Below are 15,284 nucleotides of genomic sequence, written 5' to 3'. Positions count from 1 at the left end.
CTCTGTTTCACCCTAACTTGGCAGTAGTGTATATTCTACGCATACCGAATCGCAGTCGTTGTCAAGGGAACAGGGTTACTTTAAAATATAAAGTTACAAAAAATGTAGATCGCTAGGCGAAACTTTATCTCCCAAATTTTTCCCCAAATAATAAATATTTATTAACTTTATTAGATTGTCATCTTAAATCAGAGAATTAATTCTTACCTTATTTTCAATTTTGTTCAATATTATTGGTACATAACTTTAATCATTAATTAAAATAATTTCATTTAAGTTTATACTTATTTATACGCGATTGAATGACCAATTAAAATTCCATATAACTGAAAGCAATACATAATTGAAAATGGCTCAAGTTTTTATTTCTTAAATGAATATTCTTTATCAAGAAGTTGATTTTTCAGAGATTGAAGTTTAGAACTGTTAAACAAAATATAATAATGGTTTTGAGTAATACACCTTGCATTAATGACAATGTATGACATTTGCGATGAAACAATATGCAGTGCTTAATAAAAAGTAACGTTAAACTGAGATTTTTCTCAAATGTTTTACGGTTTTCTCAGTAAAGTCTAAAAATTAACAAAAGAAAGAAATATAAAAAATTTAAATTTTCGAATTAATACAATAATTAACGTATTTATATTAATAATAGATAATTTTTCATATATATATATATATATATATATATATATTCATGAAAATCAAATTTACAAATCAAACCTTACTAATTTAATCCAGAAAATCAAGTATTTACAAATATATAAATAAGCTAAATATTCAGAAAATCGTAAATAGATTAAAATTCGAAGTAATTGAGAATATCAAGAGAAATAAGTTATTTTATGGGGAAAAGAACATACTTACTAAAATTATTCAGAACATTTTAAAAATATACTAATTATAATATGCATTATAAATGAGACATCAAAAATCCTCACACTCATTAGTTCTGCCTCACTGTCACTTGAATCACTGTTCATGGAAATTATTAAATTTTGGTTTTCGCATACTTCCTCTACAAGTCCATCAATTTCTCACATTTCTTTCTCTTTTGTTGTTATATGGTTAATGCATTTTTTCCAATTGTCAATTGTTACTTTTTGTATTTCTTGGATTACGAGCTCCTTTACATCATTCAGCTTAAAAATTTTATTTTCGCACGCAAGATGTCCTTTAATTTGGCTCCAAATCATCTCAATGGGATTTAACTTGCTGTGGTAAGGTGGCAATCTCAAAATTGTATGTCCATATTTTCTGCAATAGTTTCTACTCGATATATGTCATAAAAATGTTTCACTTCAGAAACTTTCTGTAAAAGTTCGATTTTAATCATGCCTTTATCCCAGGAAATATGCTTTTGGGATAGCCATTCAGGAATTTTCTCCATTTTTACTGAATGATAAGAAGCATTGTCCATTACGATTACGCTGTTTTTCTTCAATTTAGGAAGAACGCTTTCTAACCATTTTTCGAAATGATCACCATTCATCTCGTCATGATAGTGACCACTTTTTTTCCCAATAAAAATCTCAGCTGCATCATGGACGAAACCTTCTTCGCTTCCGATATGTGTAATAATGAGTCTTCTTCCTTTTCCTTTTGGTGCCGACAAACCTACTGTTAAATTTGAAGAGGAGGCTTCGTAGCTACTTTTAATTTTTGTATCTTGCCATACTTGACTTTGAGAATGGCCTTCATTTACCCATGTCTCATCAAGATAATAAATCGGCGTGATTTGTTTCTTATAATGAGCAATTTTTCTCAAATAATTCCTCCGCCACAAAATAATGTCTTGTCTCTCTAGAAGTAACGCGTGTCTTTTTCGTTTTTCAAAAGAAAATCCCAAGTCTTTCAATATTCGGTAAAGCGTTGTTCGGCTAATGTTCAAATAAAATCATGCATGGTTTAAATCTTGTAGCATTATTCTAATATCATTCCTAATTGACAATTTTTCTGTATAAAATAATTTTTTCATTTATAAAATAAAACTTTCATCTAAATTTATGATAAACCCTTTATGTTTAGAAATAAACATATATCTGTAAATTTTGTAGATAGAAGCGTGCATCTTTGTCTGCTTAGATAAATGAAAGAAAAACATATGGGATACATACATTTTATATGGGAGCCATATAAAAATCTAATTTTTTTAAAGTTTCTATTACGAAATTCAACAGAAACCAAAGTATTTTCATGCAATTTTCTATCTTATTTAATGGAACTTTGTAACTGGAAATATAAGCCATGGTGCAACGTTTAGGGAAATAAGTGCTTGTACCACTTTTGAGGGGAGTCTTGCATATATGCAAGCTTTACATTTTATAATATAAGATTATTTAACATTATTATCTTCATTAGTTAGTTATTCTTACAGAAAGCAAATATCAATTTAATTTTAGATATTAAATATATTCGTATATTGTTATTTAATGTTTGAAACCACTGATTAATTTCATAAATATCACTTTCTAAAAAATTCTCCAATCAAAGAACAGCCAAGAACATTATTTAAATCATGGTTGTGACACAGAAGTACATATTGCAATTACCTTCGTAATGCAATGAAAAATCTATAATAATAATACTTTTATCAATCGTAACTGAAATATACATTGATATGGGTAAAATTATTTGCATGTTTGCATGCAATTTACATTAGTACATATTTTAACCAAAAATATGATCATAAAATGAAAAAAAAATTGCACATTAAATGTAACAAACAATAAAATTTATATTGATCCAAAATATTCAGACAATGGAAATATTTATCAAAAATTGAAAATCTCATAAATAATAATTTAGTATACTTTTTAAAATAAAAAAAATATCAGTCTACTATGAGATAAATTAACCACAAAATTGAAAGCAGTACTGAAACAAGTATATGAGCATTTCCTGTCAATAAAACGATGAAATATCAAGAAAATCAAAGCACATCTATGTCATTAAAAAAAAAAAAACATTCAGTTTATATCATGAAAAGGATATATAACAACAGAAGAGTAAATAAATAAATAAAGCATCTTCATCTAAAAATTGGAACTGAAGTAATTTATAACAATTTGACAAAAAAATAAAATAAAGGGCATTGAACAGTGGATATCTCGGTAAATTCCTTAGTTAGAATTTATCCCAAGCAGTATTCAATAAATCAAACATCACTGTCATTGTAAATCTCTTACTAAATAGTAATGTTTGAAACAAGTAATGTAGATTAATGGCCAATAAAAGTTTAAATTTAAGAGTTAATCCACTGAAACTACACAATAAAATATTCCTATAGAAATATTAAGTGAAAGGGAAGAAAAGAAAAATTCATACATTAATAACCCTTTAAATAAAAGATACCCAAAAAAATGTCAAGCTATGAAAGAGGCACCAATAAAAAAATTCATTTTTAAAGAACTCTGTTTTAAAAAATAGTTTAAAGTAGCAATTATGAACTTTTGAAAATTTAATGTCTTATAAATAGGAATAAAATATATATCCTCATAAAAGTATTTTTCAATTTAAATTTAGTTGAGATGAAGTGTTTATAATCAAAGAATAAAACATTTAAATTTGTCACTGCATTTTATTTGTAAATAAAATGTTTATAAAATAATAAAATACAAATATATATTTTTTAAAGAATAGTGAGTAGTAATACATAACAGGAAATATTACAATTTTTCACTGATGAGAATAAATACAACAGCCGAATCTGTTCCAATGCAAATAATTTTGATATGTTGGGCTTTATCCTTATTAATTTAAAATGTAAACTTGGTACAAGTGACAACCATACCCTATACTCAATTTTAATTTATAGCAAATCTGAAAATCTAACTTTGCAAAAATATCATCTATTGAAAAACATTAAAATTTTTAACAAAATTCTGGGGAAAGTCTGATTTTTACTTTAATATTAATCCCTGAGATACAACTAGTTAACAGCAAATATGGCTGTTATCACAGGCATAATTTAATGGAAGTGGCATCAAAATCAATATATATATATATATATATATTGACAGATTGGGTTTGAAAATATTTAGCTGTGAGAAGATAATGAGGGTCCTAACTGAACATTATCAACTGTCCTAATTGGACAGGGACTAATAGGACACATTGCAAGCGTCATAATATTTATAATGAATAAATAAAATTTATATATGAGTTGTAACATATATATGCTAATATAATTGTGACAATTATAAATGAATTTAAAATCTATGTATAAAAATAAAAGTGAAAATTTATAAATAATTTGCATGCTACAGAAATTCAAATTATTTAACAGATTTTCTTTTAACTTTGCTCAAAACATTAAGAAGAATAAGGAAGGCTTCATGTCAATTAATTAAATTGTTAATTATTTTTAATAATTATGGACTATATTTCCATACATTGAATAGATTAATTTTTAATGCCGCCATTTCAATAAAGTTAAAATACAGTAGGTATTTCAAATCATTTTATTTATCCATCTCCAAAATACCACTCGCAATGTTATGTTAACTTTTGTACCATTAGCTTTCAACAGCATTTAATTTTTCTAAGAAACTATAAGATTTAAAAGTTGTTTGGTACAAATAATATGAATACTTTAATTAAAATAAGGGTGATGATAAAAAATTATTTATATAGTATAATTATAATTTATTTAAATAATTATTTTGCATAAAAGTATTTTTCAAATAAAAAAAAACATTTTTTAAAAAAAGCATTTATTTAGGGATGCAATCGCATTCTATCACATTATATTATTATTAAACATAATTTTCTTTCTTGGATAAGAACATTTACACCCACCAGAGCAGTTGATTTGACATGACAGCTGTAGCTTTTGTTATGTTAGAAGTACTTAAAATTTTTAACGCAAATACTAAAGAATTGGGGAGACTTAAGTGAAAGTTTTGTGGCAATTATATAGTTAATTTTAATAATTTCATCACCTTGATGCATTATTTCAATTAAATCTCTTATGCATAACTAAATGTTCAAGATTCTCACAAAAAATATTTTTAAGCATCAAATTGCGGCAATTAGTCTTTTTGTTTTAGCCTAACATCTTGTTTGTTTAGTATGTATTTGAACCATCCTAATAGTAGCATTAAAAATTTAAATGTACAGATAATCTATTTCAAACAGCACAATGTCTTTGGTACATTCTTATTCTTGTAAACAGTGCAGGTAATAAACAGATTCTTTCAACCTTAGCTTTTAACTAGGAAAGAAAATCATAAAATTATTTGATAAAATATTAAAATAGTTTTGAGTTTATTGCAACAGCGAAATCTAATGTTGAAATTTATGTAAAGGTATTTTTCAAAACATGCCGAAATTCAGAAAAAATTTGTATAACTAAGTTGGCATTTTAAAAAAGATAATTTTTTTAAACTTTAAATGGTGCAAAAATAAGTTTTGTGCAATAATATTTTTTTAGAGTTATTGTGAAAAAAATTCTAAAATCTTGCCTTACTAATTAATTCACATTCTAATTAAAATTTTTAAAACGTGAACATAACAGCACATTTCAATTCTTCAAAGTATACACACAAAATTTGGTACCCTTAGGTCAAATGATCTGTTCTGACTAAACTTACATTTTACTTTAATATTAGTAGAGACAAAAAAGGCATGAAAATATTTCCACCCTGAGCTATGTCAGTGTATCTGCTAGTCTGTACTAATAATGAAAGTAATGCGTAGGTTGACATACTACAGAACAAATCATTTAACCTAGAATGGCCAAATTTGGCATGGATATTCTATAATGATTTAAGCATTTTTTTTTTCACAACTCTCAAAAATATTATTATGCAAAACTGATTTTTACACCATCTTAAAATTTAAAAAACATTTTTCTATAATACCAATAAAGTACAAATTTTTCCCTGAATGGAGGCATATATTTTTTTTTAATTTGCATAATTTTCAACAATAGATTTTATTTTTGCAATGAAATTCAAATTATTTCAGTTTCATCAAATAGTTAATCCCATGATTGTCATCCATAGTTAAAAGCTAAGGAAGAAAGATTCCATTTATAACCTTACAGATTACCAATGGAATAAAAAAAAAATTAATTTACATTTTTAAAAAGCATAATGTGCCATTTGAAACAGATTACTCAGACACTTAAGTTTTTAATGACACTATAATATCATGGGACTCGATGACATTTGGAAGATTCATATGCACAATAAAAAGATCATGTGTAAAGCTATTAAAGTAAAAGGGTTGTAATGTATGTTGCAGTTTGTTGCTTAAAAATATTTTTTGAATGAATTACAAACATAAAATTAAGCTAAAAAAATTTTAAATACACACAACAAATATTTCCAGTGACCCAGCCAGTTACTATATGTAATTAATAAGCAATCTAACAAATAAAATACAATGAGTTAAAATTTAATATAATCTATTCCCTGATCTGAAAATCTTCATCTATGATAATATTTGCAATAAACATCTTCTATACATATTGCTGGAAGTAAGAAATATTAAGTACAGTTTTTATGATTGAACCTGATGTAAGTTTTTGAAGGGTATGTACTGTACTGTTATTCTGAGAGTCTTAAATCCTACTGAAAATTAAGGGCAAATTATCTATGAATTTTTAAAAATATTTCTAGAGAAAAGTTCTTACTCTCAAATATTAATAAAACACAGTGTGCATAGACTAATTTTATCTTAAAAAATAAGCATTTTATAAGTACTTTTTTTTTTTTGGTAGAAAAAAATTTGAATCAGTCTTTACTTAATATGTTTTATTATAGAACTATAAGTTCATTGAAATATATTAAATTATGTATTAACTAAGTAAGTATCCAATGCATTCCAACATTTTTAAAACAAGCTACTCACCATTCATACTTAAATATATAATGTTATTGGATATAACATTATATGTTTTTAATTAGATTTACTATATATTATCTAACTGAAAATTCAAATCAATCAAATGTTTACTATATATCATAGTAAGTCATTCAATAATTTATTCCTTCTTATGCCTCCACTCACTTTATCAATTGTAATACAAGATACATTGTTTAAAAAATCATACTGCGCACTATCAATTTACTGAAAAAATAATTTCAACTGAGAAATTTTCTTTAAAACTTTAAAAAGCACAATTGTTGTTATTATTATTATTTTTGTTTTATTTATATGCATAAAAAGGCAAGAGTGGGTCATTACTCTGATACATTTGAAGAAATGGTTTAATGTGTTCTGTCATGAATACATGTGAAACTAGCTGAGAATGTCTTACTACTGCTTGATTGCATATTTCCTAATAAAGGTATCATCACCCCACCATCTGTCATAAAAATTAGACACCCTAAGAAAGGCCATGAATGGCACGAATACACAGTCCCAGCATACAAAGAAAAAAAATTTTATATGCTCCATTTTTTTTTTTTTTTTTTTTTTTTTGGATGGTTAACTGAATCTAAAGTTTATAACAGAGCTACAATTTTAGAAAGAAGATAACTTACCAAATTTCATTTATCTAAGTGTTTTTATATATTTGTTACAATGCTTGCATGCATGCAAATATACACACCAAGTGGTCAACTCATTAACGAATTTGAATTTGGTTCAAAGTTTTGAATTGGATCTATACTTTTGATCCTAAAACTGTCTGTCAAATTTTACTTATGTAGCACTTAGGGTTCTGAAGTTATCTTGTTTACTTGTACTCACACAAACAGACAAATAAACAAGAAAAAAAAACTTCATAAAAATGGATTTCATTTAAAATTTGGTAGAAATCTGCAAATTTAGCATCATGAAATTCAAGTTCAATGCATTTTTCAAGTTACTGTGTTCACAAATAGACAAAAATCAAATAGTTTCAAATCATGAAAATACGACAAAATCTTGAATTTGAATTTTTTGGTGATTGCAATTCTTTTTCTTTGAATAGTTCATATATGAAAAAGTAAAAAATGAATTTGATTGGCATTAATTTAATTTTGGTATCTTTTGGCAAGATTAATGAAGGACTTACAAGCAAGCTTTGAGCATTATGAACAATCAGCTTTATTAATGTAATTCTTGGATCATTCTATTTATTCATTTATAGAATCAAATTTACTTAGTCCTTTTAATAAATCAAATGCACATTTTCTGGCTTACTGTAAAGAAATTCTAAATATTTGCAAAAAATTAATTGAAATAAAAATACTTAAATAATTCTTCAATAGAAAGTCACTAAATGATGTTGAGATGTAATTAACAAATGCTATACAAACAAATAATCATGTGTAAAAAAACAAGAATGAGTTGAAGTTACTGTTAAAAACCTAACATGAATACATAAAAATATTTCTAAAATGAAAGGATTTCCCATTTATCTAAAGAAGCAAAAAGAGGTGAAAGAGTCAAATAAATGAAATGAATATATTTATATACTTTTGTTTATAAATACATTCATTTCAGAATATATTTTCCCTATTCTATCAACATATCCTTAAACTCAGATAAAACCTTTTTCACTGAACATTGGATTCATTAAATCCCTTAAACTTTGAAAGGTTCGGCACTACAAAGAAAATACATCCTATAATCGGGTTGACCTACTGTGTTGAAATGATTTTTTTTTCCATCAGAAGAAAAAAATAAGCACCTTTTTAAGGCCCTTATATATGGACCATCAAAACCAAGCAGTTTTTAAGGGCTTTTAATGATGCTACACACACTGATGCAAAAGTGTACTATATGCAATCTATACAAAAAAATTAAATGAAAAACAAACAAATTACACCACAAAATAATGAACAAGCAACAAATAAACAACAATTAAATTATATAGATTAAAAAACAGTAATAAAACAAGAAAAGAAAAATATTTGAAACTTAATAATTGCCCCAGTACATATCTTTTAAAGTTAATTCATTAATGATATCGCATCTCAAAAATGGATTTCAATCTCTTTGAAGCCAAGTGTTCTTTTATTTTGATTTTCTTAATCAACACAAAGCTTATTAAAATCTGTTACAGCAGAAAAATGGAAGAGCCAAGTAAAAGAACAAAAACAAACATAGTAATTGGATTATGCGAAAGCACCTAAGAAATTATTAAGACTAATAATAAAATTAAATATTAAAGAATACATTACAAAGGATAAATAAATGTTCATGAGTTATTAATTGATTATTTTATTTTTGTCATCGTTCAAATAATCTCTCGGAAGCTTGTCATGTGAAGAATGTATCCAGCATATTGTTGAATTTCTAATTAATACATTGTTAGTAAATACATTCAGTAAACAAATAAAGGACTGAAATTTTGACTACGTCACCACATTTAGCAGCACTCTCATCAAAATGGTCTACTTAATCATTTCTTAAGTTTTTAAAACACATTATGAATTAATTAAAATTCATAAAATGTAGACCACAGAAATTTTAATTTTTACATCTTACCCAATATAAACGTAGATTTGATTGTAACACTTTTTAATATCAGTATGGAAGAAAAATTATTCATGAAGATTTTAATTTTGACCTCCATTTTGTAAGATCCACTGAGCTGCAAAATTAATTATTTTGACCTGAAAACCTTTTGAGTGAAGGGTCAAATCGCTATTCCATTCTTTCTACAATTAAGTAACAATGATCAAATAACCACCTCGAAAGGCATAAATCTGGAATACACCTGAATTCCCCTTTTCACAGATTTTATTTGGGCGATCAAATTATATAGTTTCATAACATTTTTTTTAAACTTAAGAAAATAATCAAGTTTGTTCATTACAAAATTAGTATTAAATGTGTGATAGTAAACTGCAGTGACACAAATCAATAGCTAGCTACAAAGTATTTTTTGTGTAAAGACAACAATATTTATGCACAAAGGGATATCACATTTTACTCTACCACCGGAAAGCAATAAATATCTGAATGCTTGCAGTACAATATAAAATTATTTGTTATTTTGCTTATTTGATTGAAAAAAATGCCTAGGAAACTTGCCCGAGCAGGTTTCAACTTGACTCTTTCACACACACATCCTTAAGGACCTGATTTTTTTACATGTAAGGTGTGTATATATATATTCAAATTTATAATAATCTATGCTCTACATATAATTTTCTTATCACTCAAACTTACTGTAACTTTTGAGTAGCAGCAGCTAATATTTCATCTCAGAATCAACACGCTGCATCACCAAATTCCTTTCTGAAGCTACCTTTTCAAAATACTTTTTAACAATATCTTTTTATCATTCTGGTTGATTCACAGTACTAAGGTTATCAGGGCTTTAACAAAGAAATCTTGACAAAAGATAAAAATCGGACTATTTTCTTAAAATTATGAAAAATAAAAATCATTAAAGATCATTCTATAAAGAATGTTTTACATTTATATATCTCAATAATAAAATCTAAAATAAAATGTTAAGAGGGAGGAAGCATCGTACAACTACATTAAACATTCATTTGAATTTTTCGAGTAAATTCTTCCACTAAAAAATTATACAATGTACCATGAGTGGTATATATACCATAGATCAAGAACTACTAGTGCTGATTTATCCACAAATACCTTAAAATTATTTACTTGCTTACAAATATACTAATTAACATTTTTTTCACAGGTGTAACAAGTTCCATATAATAAATAAATATTAAAAGCAAAATTCCATCTAGATATTCCAAAAAGTAGACAGAATGAATGTTATTATGAATACTTAAGAGTACACTTCTATTCAGATGAACAATAAAAAGGAATTAGGATTTGGTAATTGTTACTATTTCTCATTATGCGACATATCAATAGCTGATTAAAGCATCTTATTAAAAATCAGTCCACCAACCTCGGAAAATATTTGATATGATTTCCTTCAACTCAATAAAAACATGGAAACTCCACTAAGTTTAAATATTAAAAAAGTGCATCTTATTTATCATGATGTGTAGATATATTACATAATATACATACGAATTACAAAATTCATTTCACTTTTATTTTGAAAAACCCATATATTTAAATTAAGTCGACTCCAACCTTTTTTTTTTTAATTCAAAAAACATGAAATTAAATTAATATGCATATTGCATCTCTGAAACAAGGTGTGTAATAAGAAACTGCTGCAAAAAAAAAAGCACTTTTTAAGCACCTCAGCCAAAAACATTAAGCACCTTTGTACATTTTATAATAATGCAGTTTTTTCGAATTTTTTTTTAAATTTTAAATGTTTAATTTTTGAATTTTAATATTTATTTCTGTATTTACATAATATTTGTGCAATGTATTGAATTGTAAAATAAATTATTTCTTTAGTTTTCACAAAAACAAAAAAAGATCATAAAAACTATCAATAACAATCTGTGATATTTTTCAATATTTTCTAAAATAACAAACTACCATTTTTTTTAGATAGATATATCATTTATGAAAATGATTTCATTTATGTAGAAGCTAGCATGACCAATCAGTTTGTATTTGCTTTTCATATACGCAACAACAAAGAAGATCCGACAGAGATAGGGTAAAAAGTGTAAATTTCCTCTTGCACTAACTCGCTACAATTAGAAATTTTATTTCAATCTTATAAAGCTAAGAACTAAGCATTCCAGAATGGTTACCATCACAAGACTGGCAAAATTGCCACGAAATTGATGACAGAGCAATTCCATATTATAAATAAGTTTTTAAAGCCTTTTTTTAATAGAAAAGAATAGCAGCATTCAGAAGTGGTCAAGCTATATAAAAAAAATGTCTTATCGCTTCTAATTTCTGAAGTTTATTAAAGGTCCTTTTTTTTTTTTTTTTTTTTTTTTTAATGTTTAAGGTATATGATTACGATTGGGGTGAATTTTTTGAAAAACGTTCAAATATAGTTATATTTTTAATATTTGCATAAAAATTATTTTTAAAAAACATCTATGAAACTAAATTACATCAGTTAAATAGAAAAATTTATTTAAAATTTGGAAAAAAAAAAAAAAGCTTTTTTCTGCCTAAAAAGAAGTATAAAGCAAAAATCTTATAATTTAGAAGTTTATGAAAAGATTTGCTTAAAATTTTGGAGAAAACTTAAAAAATATATTATCTAGTTCTTGAACTAAAAAATAAGCTGTATTTTCATCCATTCTTTAAATATTGGGCTGTATAAATAACGTGACTTTTTTTTTTTTTTTTTTTTTTTTTTTTTTTGCATTTTGAAACATTAAAAAAAACCATAAAATAATGAATAGATTACTTATTTTCTAGTCTAGGAACTGCAGAACATGTTGAAAAATTATGATATCAAATTTGAAAAAAAAAATTATACATTAGATTTTAATTTTGAGGCTTTTCATAAGAAAATTCTATTAAAGATTAACTTTCTAAAAATAGAGTTAAGAATAAAATACTAATGATTATATATATACATATATAACTAGTTCAAACATTAAAGATATTAAATTTAAAAAAAATAATTTTGCAAAAATAATTTCAGAAAATTTTCAAATGAATGGGACATTTAAAAAGTACACCTTATAAGAAATCCTGATCATTGAAAACTTACGACTTCAAGTTAAAATTTCATCATACTAGATTTTATGTGACTGATTAGCATAATTATATACTGCAATTAATTACAATCCTTTATCGTACATTAAAATCTCTCTAATAAATTGTTCAAGAGATTGCTTTAAAACGACATTTCAACGAGAATGATAGTCTAAACGTAACATATTAAAAAAGTTGTTTAACAGCAAGTATTTTTGCAGCAGTTTCTACAATGTTTAAAATATGTCTTTGGAGCACCAAATCCATTCTTGTTTTATTTTGTGTTGATCGGACCTACATGCATATTCTTCTTTAACAAAACATAAAAGGTTAAAGATATACTCATCAGATATAACTTAAATAAATTCTTCAACATCTCAAACACTAAAAATTTCTTTAGCGTTAAAGAAATTTCTTTTTAAAAAATTTCGAACGTTTTTAGTGCCTCAACAAGTGTGGCACAGTACATTTTTCATACCGTCCCTTCTGAATAATTATTCCAGTATTTCAATAAAGGGCAATGCACATTGTTGAAGAGGTAGCGGGTACAAAAGCTCACTAAACTTTATCTTAATATTCACTGAAACCCATGGATCTTTTGTCCAAAATCTTCCCTTTTCTTTCTTCATACAGCTGATAAACAAGTTTTTACAATTATTCTTTCAAATTATCTTATCCAATGTATGAAGAAGCAAAAAGCTGGCTTTACATTTCTCAAGAAAATTAAGCCCTTTTTAAGGACCTAAAGAGCTGTTTGCAAAATTAAGCACTTTTAAGGTGCTTAAAAATGGTTTTCAAATTTCAGCACTTTTCATCACACTACACACCCTGTATAGACTTCCTACGAATGACAGAAAATTCCTCTATAACATTAATTACTATAACATACATTTGCAGTCTTCAGACATAAACATATTGGATTACTGCTTCTTTTAAAAAGTCATAAATTAAAAATGACATATGAAGGAGTCTACTCTGCACATACTATTGTTATATAGTCCCCCTGCAAATATAAGTAGACTATTTAGTTTGAATATGATATATAATTTTTTTAATATGCATACAAACTTCTATCATTTTTAAGATTCTGGTATACCTAGATGTTATAAAGTGATAATATTACAAATATATTACATGAAATACAATTCAGTAAAATGTATCAATATTATTAATTATCATTATAAATTCTGTCAAAGAATTCTTTAACATAACTTGATTTTAAAAATATTTTGCCATTAAATTGTCATGCCTTATGGTTCCAGAGTTAATTTAAGTTGGAAAGCAACTGGTCAATTTATGTTAACAATATTTCAAAATGTTTCAGAAGATAGGATAGAAACTCTGAGCAACTTAAGCATTCATCAAGTATAACTCTTCTTAACTAATATCAATAAATCTTCTTGTTTTAAATGACTTCTCACATTAAACATCTGATTTAACCAAAATGGTAAATCAAATATCAATTAAATGGAATATACTATATTTCATTTTAAATACACTTCAGTAATAAGCAGCTTTGCATTGAAATGAATCGAATGGAATTGTGATGCATTCTAATCACAAAACACAATTATTCTTTTTTAAGAGCTCTGTTTTCAACATTCAGAATTTGTAGTATTTTTCTGTAAATATTACATATTCAATATCAAAGAAAAAGTTCATCCTTTTTAGTTAAATATTTTCTAAATTAATAAAACTTTAACATACTTGTATAATAACTTTGTTTAATTCTGTATAAATTTACCAAATCTCAAAACACACAAAATTATTTCCCAGAAAGAACAAGAGAATCAACAGATAATTAACAGACTGACATATAATCAATTTAGTCATCAAATAGTAGTTTGAAGTAGTACTATTTTAAAAAATTCATTTGGAAATATATATCAATATTAAAGAATTTGCAAAGCAACTTACAATGGAAGGATTTTAAAAGTTTCTGTGCAGCTTGCGTTTAAATAAAAATATACATAATGTTAAAATCCCCATAATATATCACGGATATTTGCTAATAAAGCAATTGGTCGGTTCTTAAAAAAATAGATAAAAAAATTGCTGATTAATTCTAGGTTCACGACATTTTATTTCTTGCTTCTAACCCGAACATACTGTCAACGAACTATCTATTGGACATTTGGATCTTCAAGCTCGGAATTATGTAAGTAAATATTATATACAATTGAGTGTCGTTAAGAACAGAGAACGGTTTTCAATCCGCAAACACGAGTCAAAATGCCATGCGTTTGGTGAAGGGCGGGGACAGGAAGATATATGTTCTTTTGATTAATTTGAAATCTAGATGTCATGTTTCAGAATGCAGAGCTGTAGGATTTGGCGTTTAAGCGCTTTTTTTTTTTTTTAACTAGCTGTTATTAAAATTGTTTTGAAAAATTATTTAAGACTTTTTTTTTTCCTAAATGGAAACAAAACTTAAAATAAGCTTCCGAAAATACAAATTCTTTTTCCAAAGAAATTTGTTAATGCATTTCTAATTTCATTTACGATGAAATATATATATATATATTCTAAATGGAAACGATATTTTAAATATGCTTCACAAAATACAACTCTTTTTTCAAAGAAAATTTTTTTATGCATTCCTCATTTTATTTGTGATGAAATATGTAAAATCTATCAATATCAAGCAACGGAAACGTTTCTGAATTCCGAGAGTAATTATGGGTCCATCCCGTACGTATATTTGAAATTCGATACCACCAAAAGTTTATACACCAAATTAGTATAAACCCATAGGGAGCAAGCAACTGCGGCATGAAACT

The 15,284-nt window shown here is 25.9% G+C and overlaps 1 protein-coding gene and 1 pseudogene across 9 annotated transcripts in view; both read right to left on the bottom strand.

Annotated features, from left to right (window-relative positions):
* LOC129958567 (uncharacterized) overlaps window positions 1–14,666 on the bottom strand; it is a 309,649-nt gene extending 294,983 nt beyond the window's left edge. For all 9 annotated transcript variants that reach the window (XM_056071121.1, XM_056071123.1, XM_056071128.1 and 6 more), the window contains exon 1: window positions 14,422–14,666. The gene's annotated coding sequence lies outside the window, so the exon portion shown is untranslated. The remainder of the gene's footprint in view (window positions 1–14,421) is intronic.
* On the bottom strand, window positions 1,041–8,028 carry LOC129959298 (uncharacterized; annotated as a pseudogene).
* Window positions 14,667–15,284: the final 618 nt, after the last annotated feature.

This window comes from Argiope bruennichi, chromosome X1 (genome assembly GCF_947563725.1).
Source record: "Argiope bruennichi chromosome X1, qqArgBrue1.1, whole genome shotgun sequence".
Lineage (NCBI taxonomy): Eukaryota > Metazoa > Arthropoda > Arachnida > Araneae > Araneidae > Argiope > Argiope bruennichi.
The sequence above is the reverse complement of the archived record's forward strand: the minus strand, read 5'-3'. Positions and strand labels throughout refer to the sequence as shown.